The following is a 9083-nucleotide window of genomic DNA, read 5'->3' on the forward strand; positions in this document are numbered from 1 at the left end:
TGTGATCCTGGGTAAGTCACTGATGCTCAGGTGATGATTAATACCTACCTCACAGGAGTCAGGACAACCCAAATTCTATTTAAAATGCAACCATGTATTGGTGCTTCTGTTCTTATCAGACTGGTATACTTCACACTTTTAATAGCTATCCACATATTAATAAAAAAACCTTTGATATGCCACTTTGTAAATGAAGGGCAAGGATCATGAAACCTGGCTTAGGAAGATAAAGCAAAACAAAATGAACTGTATCATGACATGCATAAGAAATATAAGTTTGGAGGAAAGTAGCAATGAAATGATGGATAGAAGAGGACTGAGCAATACAGTAGCGGGTGAGATGCCTGTACAGGATTAGCAGCCAGTGAGAAATTCAGTTTTGGGAGTGAGAAAAGAACCACAGAATAAAAACATATCTAATATTCAAGTTTAATTTTTTAAAAAATAATTTAAAAAAAAATTATTTATTATTTATTTTTGGCTGTGTTGGGTCTTCGTTTCTGTGTGAGGGCTTTCTCTAGTTGCGGCAAGCGGGGGCCACTCTTCATCACGGTGCGCGGGCGTCTCACTGTCGCAGCCTCTCTTGTTGTGGAGCACAAGCTCCAGATGTGCAGGCTCAGTAGTTGTGGCTCATTTGCTCTGTGGCATGTGGGATCTTCCCAGACCTGCATTGGCAAGCAGATTCTCAACCACTGCACCACCAGGGAAGCCCCAAGTTTAATTTTTAAAAATCTCCTCTTTTTTTTTTTGCTGTTTGTTGCCCTCCACTGTCACTGAAAACAAAATTCATTAAAATCTGGAATCCACAGATGCTCTATGTGGATGGGCAGTAGACTGGGATCGAGAATGGACAAGAGGAGAGATGAGCCACACCCTTTGGGAGATGAAAATAAAAGTTCAGTTTAAAATAAGGAAATTGGAGCTGAGTAGGGTAAGCCACCAGGAAGTGGCAAAAATCTTGGAGAAAGCAGGGATTCATGCCAATTTAATGTGGACCTTGTAGGACAGACAACATGACATTAATTGGCACCTGTGTTTTCTAAGACACGCATGACAAGTGTGGGTGGATGTGCTCCCCTCAGTACTTCCTACCGTGGTTGGAGAGTCATGACGTCCCAGAGCACATGCCTGAGCTGGATGGTGGTGACCAGGTTCCTCAACTGTAGTATGGGACAACATATATACTGACTTTATAAGAGTGTGTTGAGACATAGATTTGTACAGTGCTTCACACATATACATGCTTCAAACCTCTTGACTATGGCTTATGTTAAAATTGGGTTTAAGTCCCAGGGACATATGTTACTGAGCATCTTCCAGCTCCTGGAGTAATGCCTGGCACACAGAAAACAGTAAGGATGTGTGCAGAGAATGGACTGAATGAATAAACGTGGGTAATTTCTGCCAAATATTTAGTCCTCAGGATCTTCGTTGGTTGACTCAATTCTATCATTCTAAGCAGGCAATAAGTTGAATACTGTAAACATTCTTTTAAAATTCCCAAATCCGTTTACATGGACCAGCCAAAACCCTCTGAAAATACTGTCATGAGGGATAGGGGAGGAAAGAATGCTTAGGATCATCTCAAAGTACCTGCAGAATATTGTTCTTACAATGGTCCCCTTCTACACTAATGCTTCCCAGCTGCTCTGTGCACACGTTCCACGAGAAGACATGGTGAAAATGTCTAGGAAGCTAGAAATCACCTCTACGCAAGGGAAATGCTTGAATGCATTTAGCATCGCCATCTTTGCAGACCGGTATCTTGCTGGCTGTCCAAGGTCCCAGAGAGACAGTCACTGGTAAATGAGTCAAGCAAAGTGTCCTGTAAGCCAGGAGATAAGTAAAGTTGCCTAATACAAACCAGGCCTTTGACATTTGTTATTTAGATTTAGAGGTTCTTTTCATGGTCAAAATATTTGCGTTTCCTTCAGATGCCTTCCAAGAGAGTTTATCTTAACATTGAGGCTAGCTGGAGTTTCAAGTAGAGCAAAGATTAGGGTCACACAGAGCAGTCTCGGTCTCTTCTAAAACAGCTTTTGCAAAGGAGCAGCTGTGGTATCATCGCAAGAGGCCTGACCATAGAGGAGCAGCGGAGGGTATGGGTGGAATGTGGCCATTAGTGAGCTCCTTAGCCACTCTGGGCCTCGCTTCCAGCAGGAGAGCCAGGGCTCTCTGATTTCTGTGTCTGTGAGCATCAAGACTGGTGGGAGAAGGGATGACTAGTTTGAGAACTGTAATTGGTGACTGCCTGCAGGGTGCGCGCCAAGGATGGGGGGCAAACTCTCATCACATACTTTTCTAATTTAATCCTGAGAACAACCTGGTGAAGTAGATTACAACGGAGTGGAAGTTTTACAGGTGAGGAGAGAGTTCAAAGGTCCATCAGAGGTGGGTCCATCCAGGTTCACATGGGCGCAGTGATTAGGAAGCCCACAGTGGGTGAAAAAAAATCATGGAGAAGTCATTCCATCCTCTCAGATTCCATTTTTAATTGAAGTGAAATGACCATAAAATGCATGAGCTTCAATCTGCATCTCTTTCTAAGTGGCTCAGGATTGTGTCATTGACAACTGACTTTTTCATGTTCGAAAATTGACTTGGGTCTGGCTTTTTAACTTTCCTACAATATGGCGCCAATTTTTACTGTGCCCGTATAATAGAATCTACCAGGTTCCATTAAAATGCATTAATTTAGCTTGCTTTTTAAAAAAAGAAAATCCTAAATAAAGAACTGGCTCACCCCAAAGTCCTAGCATTCTCAAAGAAACTGACTTTGGGTGGATCCATCTTATCTGCCTCTTTTCTTCAGGCAGGAGAAAACACACCACCATAGTAACGTGCTCTTCAGAGCCTGAGTTTTTCTCAAGTTTCACAAAAGCGATCCAGGTTGCCCTCCTGGACTGTGAAGCGTGGAGTCAGGAAGTTGGGGGCCTGGTATAACCCAGAATCAATGTTCTATGGTCCTGCCCAGGCTGGAGGTCAATTTTCCAACCCACACTCTTGCCACCATCCAACCCTAGCATTGAGTGACAGCCTTCTGGGAGGCTGAAGCTGACTCTCTCGTCTTCTGCAAGCCCTGGGCAGCAAGTTCACCCATGAGCAAGGGGAGGTAACTCTCTCAGAACATGAGGGCACCTTTGGTCCACGGCAGGCATAGAACTGAAAAGAAAATCTAAAGTTTCAATTTGCCAGTTTAAGAGTAGAAAAATTATGAATCTTTGCCCATTTCTTAAGCTAAGTTTTAAAGCTTGTGACATCACAAATAAAAAGAAACTTTTTCTTGTCGTGGCTTCGACACCTGACTATAAATCCATGTGTGTTATAGATCAAAGCAAGAACCTTCCCACAGCTAAATGCCAAGAATGGCTGATATGCGAAGTGGAAAATGTTTCCCATGGGGCTAAAAAGTGAAAAGAATTGGGTGAGTATAAAATTATAAGACTAGAATTTGATTATTGAATTATAAAACTGCAATTTGAATATTATTATTTTTATTGGATTTTAAGTAAAACAGATTTCAAATTTAGAAAAATTACTAAATTTTTACAAGTCTTTCAACAAAGACAAGTGTACATTTAATGTACTTTCTGATATCTGGCCTCATAAAGAAATTAAAAATATACTCTAGAAAATGTCCTGCTGATAAGAAACAGTTAAATCTATCTTACTATTTGAGAGAACCCAGATTAGTTTACCATTTTAGAAAATTAACCAGTATACAGACCAAGACCTATCTGGCTTAGAGTACAAATCTGGTGGTCCCCGGTAATTGCTCTCAGGAGGCTCTTTGGGGCCTTTCTGAGCTGTGCTCCCATGGACCCTCTACAGTGGTGCACAGCAAAGATCAAGCTGCCTTCTATAAAGGTTGGGCTCATTCTGGACTCACCTCAGGGTTCATACAGCAGCCTCCGGGCCCAGATGTCAACTCATAGCCACAAGGAGAAGAGGTTTTAACTTAAGACTTCATGAAGATGAGAAAAGAAAGTAATGACTGAACTCAAATGAAACCTCCAGTTTTGAATATGTCTTGAATGCTTGTACAGTACAGTAGGCCTAGGCTCAGTCTCTCTGGCCCTCCTCCCTCAGGACTGTGAGAGCCCTTTGCCTGCACGTGTGGCTGATCAGCTTCTGTTGAGGCCCAGGTACGTGCCTGACAGTATGGCTGTCTTGTGCAATCCTGTGCTAAGATGCCACTTTCCCACAACAGGGCTCTTATATGTCTTTGGGAAAAGTCCATGGTTGCTACAGTAACTCTAAATTCAAATTTGAACTGATTATCTATGCGATGAGGGGGGCTAGTCCTCTTGGCAGTGCTATATTTAATGCCTACCATACATTTATTCTAAGGGGGAAAGCTTTCCACTAGTAGAGAAATTTCTGCCTGGCTCTGTTCTCAGAGACACAGTTGGGCCTTTGTTGCTTCTCTTGGAAATGTGCTGATGCCTTGGCAGTGACCAGCCTCACCTCTGCCTGCTCAGCTGAGAGAGTCTCAGGCTGATGGGCTGTGAACTCAGCAACCATGATGCTCAATGGTTTCCTCACTTCCGATGTTCCATTATTGCTATGGAAACATATAGAAAATACCTACATGTGTTACAAACCCAACAATACTATTCTAATTATTATTCTAATGTCTTTTGAAGTACTTATGTGTTTTCTGGTGCTCTCCATCTCTTCCTGTGGGTTTGGATTACCATCTTGCCAGTATCACTTCCATTCCACTTGAAGGACATCCTTTAGTATTCCTTGTAAGGTAGTGTTTTGATCAGTTCTGAATGCTACAACAAAGTACCATAAGCTGATTGGCTTATAAACATCAGGCATTGGTTTCTCACAATCCTGGAGGCTGGAAGTCTGAGATCAGGGTGCCAGTATGGTCGGGTGCTGGTAAGAGCCTGTCTTCTGGGTTGAAGACTGCCTACTTCTTTTATCCTTACATTGTGGAAGGAGAGGAAGGGACCTCTTTGGGGCCCCTTCTTTAAGATCATTAATTCCATTTGTGAGGTCTCTATCCTCATGACCTAATTACTTTTTAAAAGTCCCACCTCCTAATACCGTCACCTTGGGTGTTAGAATTTCAACAAATGAATTATGGGGGTGACACACACAATCAGACCATAACAGGACTGATAGCATGGAGCTCTCTTAGTCTTTGTGTGTCTGGGGATGATGTTATTTGGCTTCTACTATGAAGAGTGTTGAAAAGAGCTAGTGGCCTCCACCTACTCCCTCTTTCCTCCCCATCCTTTTATTCTTGGTTAATCTCGCAAGGCCACTTGCTAGCCATTTGCCTTTCAAGCCCTCTCCAATCAGCTAGAGAGAAGATCTGCTATGCACTCTCTAGTCTCCATTTTCATCATCATTCATTCCATTTATAAATCTAGACTTGTCACTGCTTCCTCTACTGGGCTCCACTTGGGTCCTCCTAGCAGGGGTTCTCTTCAGTGCCCCCTCATTGTCCTGAAGAGGGTCTTTGATTTATGAGTTTGCAGCATGTACAGGCCTGGACCACAGCAGCCCCATTCAGATTGGTGTGGACTTTCCATTGTCTCAACCACAAGTGGAGAGCGAGATACCCCATGCCCTCAAACCTTGTGCCTCCCAAGGGGCCTGGCTTGCTGGGGACAGGGCTCTCTCTTCCTCAGGCCCATAGAACTGCCTGCTACTGCCTTTGTCTCTGTGATTCTTATGTGACCCAAACCAGTTTTTAGTTCTTATCTTTGGATTTTTGTCTATATAATCACATATTCAGATAAACACAGTTTTATTTTTTACAGTCCACAATTTATATTTAATGTCATATTGTATTGACAATATCTTCCTCAACAATGTTGAATCATCATGGTGTTATTGGGGTCTCTTCTGTCTCAATCTCTCTCTTTCTGTTTCTCATATTCCTGGTATCACTGAGAATCAGCTAATGTTTCCAAGTTAGGAGCAACTGCTTTGAAGTGAGTATGCTTCTTTGTGTTAGGCAAACACCATCTTATTCTTATTTTTGAATTTCAAAGTATATTTATTAGCTATTATTTAAGGATCTCAATCACTATCTTGTGAGATTAGTTCTGCAGTTTTTCTTTTCTGATCTACATTAATTATACTTTCATATCAGCATTAAGTGTTCTTGGTAAAATAAATTTTTTTCATCTTTTTATATATTCTGGAAGGATTTTAATGTTTCTTAAAAATATGATAAATTTAATGTGTTGAAGTCTTTGTGACTATAATCTCTTTGGAAGTCAGAAATTTCTTCCGGGAGTCTCATTTTAGCTTTGGTTGTTATTTCTTCTAATTTATTGGGGATCACTTAACACCTAGTTGCAGATTAGAGAACTATTGAGAATAATAAGGAAGCACATGGCAATGCCTCCAGGGCACCTAAGCCTACTAATAGCCCTACAAGTCAGGTATCTGCTAACGTTACAGAAGGAAAAACTGAGGCTCAGAGAGTTTTACTGACTTAGTCCCATTCCCACAGGACAGTGGAGAAAGAACTTTCCCTTGAACTTGAATCTTTGAAAATCTTGTGCTCTTATTTCTCCTGCATCAAGCCAAGTCTGGTGACTGTTTATATTAATTATTATTTCTTCCAAGTTGTTAAAGGAAATAGCTCAAAGAACAGTACATTCCTGACCGTCGTGAGTTTCCTCTGAGCCCTCACTCAGCCATGCAGAATGTTTCCCCGACGTTGCCACAAGCCAGTGCAGCTCACAGGAGCGGCAGCAAGGCGGGTTCCCGTGTGAAAGGTCTGGTTCTGGTTTAGGTCGGCTGGTCTAAGTCCTCCGAACCATTTGTTGTGTCTGAGGCTTCAAAACCAGGTGGCCCATTTCCCAGATATATTGTTGGCAATTCTGAATATTTTTCCCTAAAGTCAGAAGTTCTGTCTGTAGCTTTTTCCGGATTTCTTCTCATTGACATTTTTCATTAGTCTAGTTTTTGTTTGCCGTAGAAAACCACTGTGGTCAAACAGCCTTTCACAGCCCTTCCTACTGGTGTTGGCTCAGACTCAACTGGGCAAGCATGTGTCTTCTCATTGCCCATCACTGCTGACCACAGGCTGGGTTGCCTGGAAAGGCAAAGAGAACTTTTCAGATTTTGATGGGATGCCATGCATGTCCATGTCAACCAGCAGAGGCCCTGGCAGGGAGATCCTTACAAGGAGGTCTCCTCCTGTTCTGTTTCTCATGCTGTCCAATTCCACACATCAGGGAATTCTGTGTATTGAAACTAGAAAGTTTCTGAGGAATACTAGAGTCTTCCGCAGCTTCCTCTGCAACCTGTCCAAATACCATGAGAACTGAATTCTAATAACGCATACTCTTATTTAAAATAGATATTCTTGCCATTTCTTTGTTCAACTTCACTGAGGTATATGTAACCTACCAAATGTTATACTTATTTACTGTATACATTTTGACGAGTTTGGATATTGCCTGCACCCCTGATACCATCACCACGAAGTGAGAAACACATCCATTACCTCCATGAGATTTCTTGTGTCCCCCTTGCCTTTTTTTGTCCTAAGAGCACTTAGCATGAGACCTACCCTCTTAAGTTTTTAGGTGCACAATGTTAAATGGTTAGCTATAGGCACTATGGTGTACAGAAGATCTCTAGAATATATTTATCTTGAATAACTGTAACTTTATACCTACTGCATATCTCCCCATTTCCCCCTCCACCCAGCCCCTGGCAACCACCATTCTACTCTCTGCTTCTATGGGTCTGACTATTTTAGATTCCTCATGTTAAGTGGAATCAAGCAGTATTTGTCCTTATTTCACTTAGTGTAATGTCCTCCAGTCTCATCCATGTTGTTGCAAATGATAGGATTTCCTTCTTGTTTAAGGCTGAATAATACTCTGCTGTGTGTATCCATATCTATCTATATCTATCTCTGTATTTACATCTATCTTTATCTATATTGATCTATACTTATATCTACATCTATCTCTATCTACATCTATATCTATATATCTACATCTATATCTATACCTATATCTATATCTATACCTACATCTACATCTATCTCTATCTAAATCTCTATCTATCTACATTTATTTCTATATCTACATCTACATGTACCTCTATCTATATCTATATCTATATATCTATCAATATCTACCTCTATATCAATATCTATATCTATATCTACATCTATCTATATCATATATATCTATATCTATCTATCTATATGTCTACATCTACATCTATCTATATCTATCTATATATATCTACATCTACATCTATCTATATCTATATCTACCTACATCTACATCTATCTATATCTATATCTACATCTACACCTATCCATATCTATACTTATCTATATCTATCAGTATATACCTGTATATCTATCTGTATCTATCTATTTCTATATCTATCTATACCTATATCTACATCTATGTCTATATCTACATCTACATCTATCTCTATCTCTATCATCTCTATCTCTATCTGTCTATATCTATATGTCTATCTCGCATTTTCTTTATCCTTTCCTGTGTCAGTGGACATTTGGCTTGTTGTTAAATCTTGGCTATTGTGAATAGTGCTGCAGTGAACATGGGAGTGCAGATTTCTCTTCAAGATCCTGCTTTCAATTCTTTTGGAATTGAAAAACAGTGGGGTTGCTGGTAGCTGAAAGGGCAGGGAACTGGAAATCACATGATCTGGGATGCAGTTTCTGATCAGCTGCACTGGCGTGTGACCGTGGGAGGGCCCTACGATGTCCTTGAGCACCAGCTTATTCACAAGGACACCATGCGTGCCGCCCAGCAGGCCTTCACCAGATCCCAGGGGATGGATGAAACAGCCTGTCTCATGGAAAGCTTGTTAAAATCATGATAAACAGTCTGTAGCAGCCTTTGGGATGAGCCTCTGGGGCAGCAAGGCTTCCCCTGGAGAAGTCGGGGAGCAGGGCAGGATGCTGATGGAGCGGGCTGTTCCCCTGTTCCTCCTTCACATTGATGTGAACACCAGAGCACAACTGGCACGTCCTTCCTGCCTCACTCATGAGGCCCCTTCCGGGTGGCTCCCTACAGCACCCCTGCACAGAGAGGTTGAGCACGTTCACTCTT

Source organism: Lipotes vexillifer, unplaced genomic scaffold, assembly GCF_000442215.2.
Source record: "Lipotes vexillifer unplaced genomic scaffold, Lipotes_vexillifer_v1.1 scaffold759, whole genome shotgun sequence".
NCBI lineage: Eukaryota > Metazoa > Chordata > Mammalia > Artiodactyla > Lipotidae > Lipotes > Lipotes vexillifer.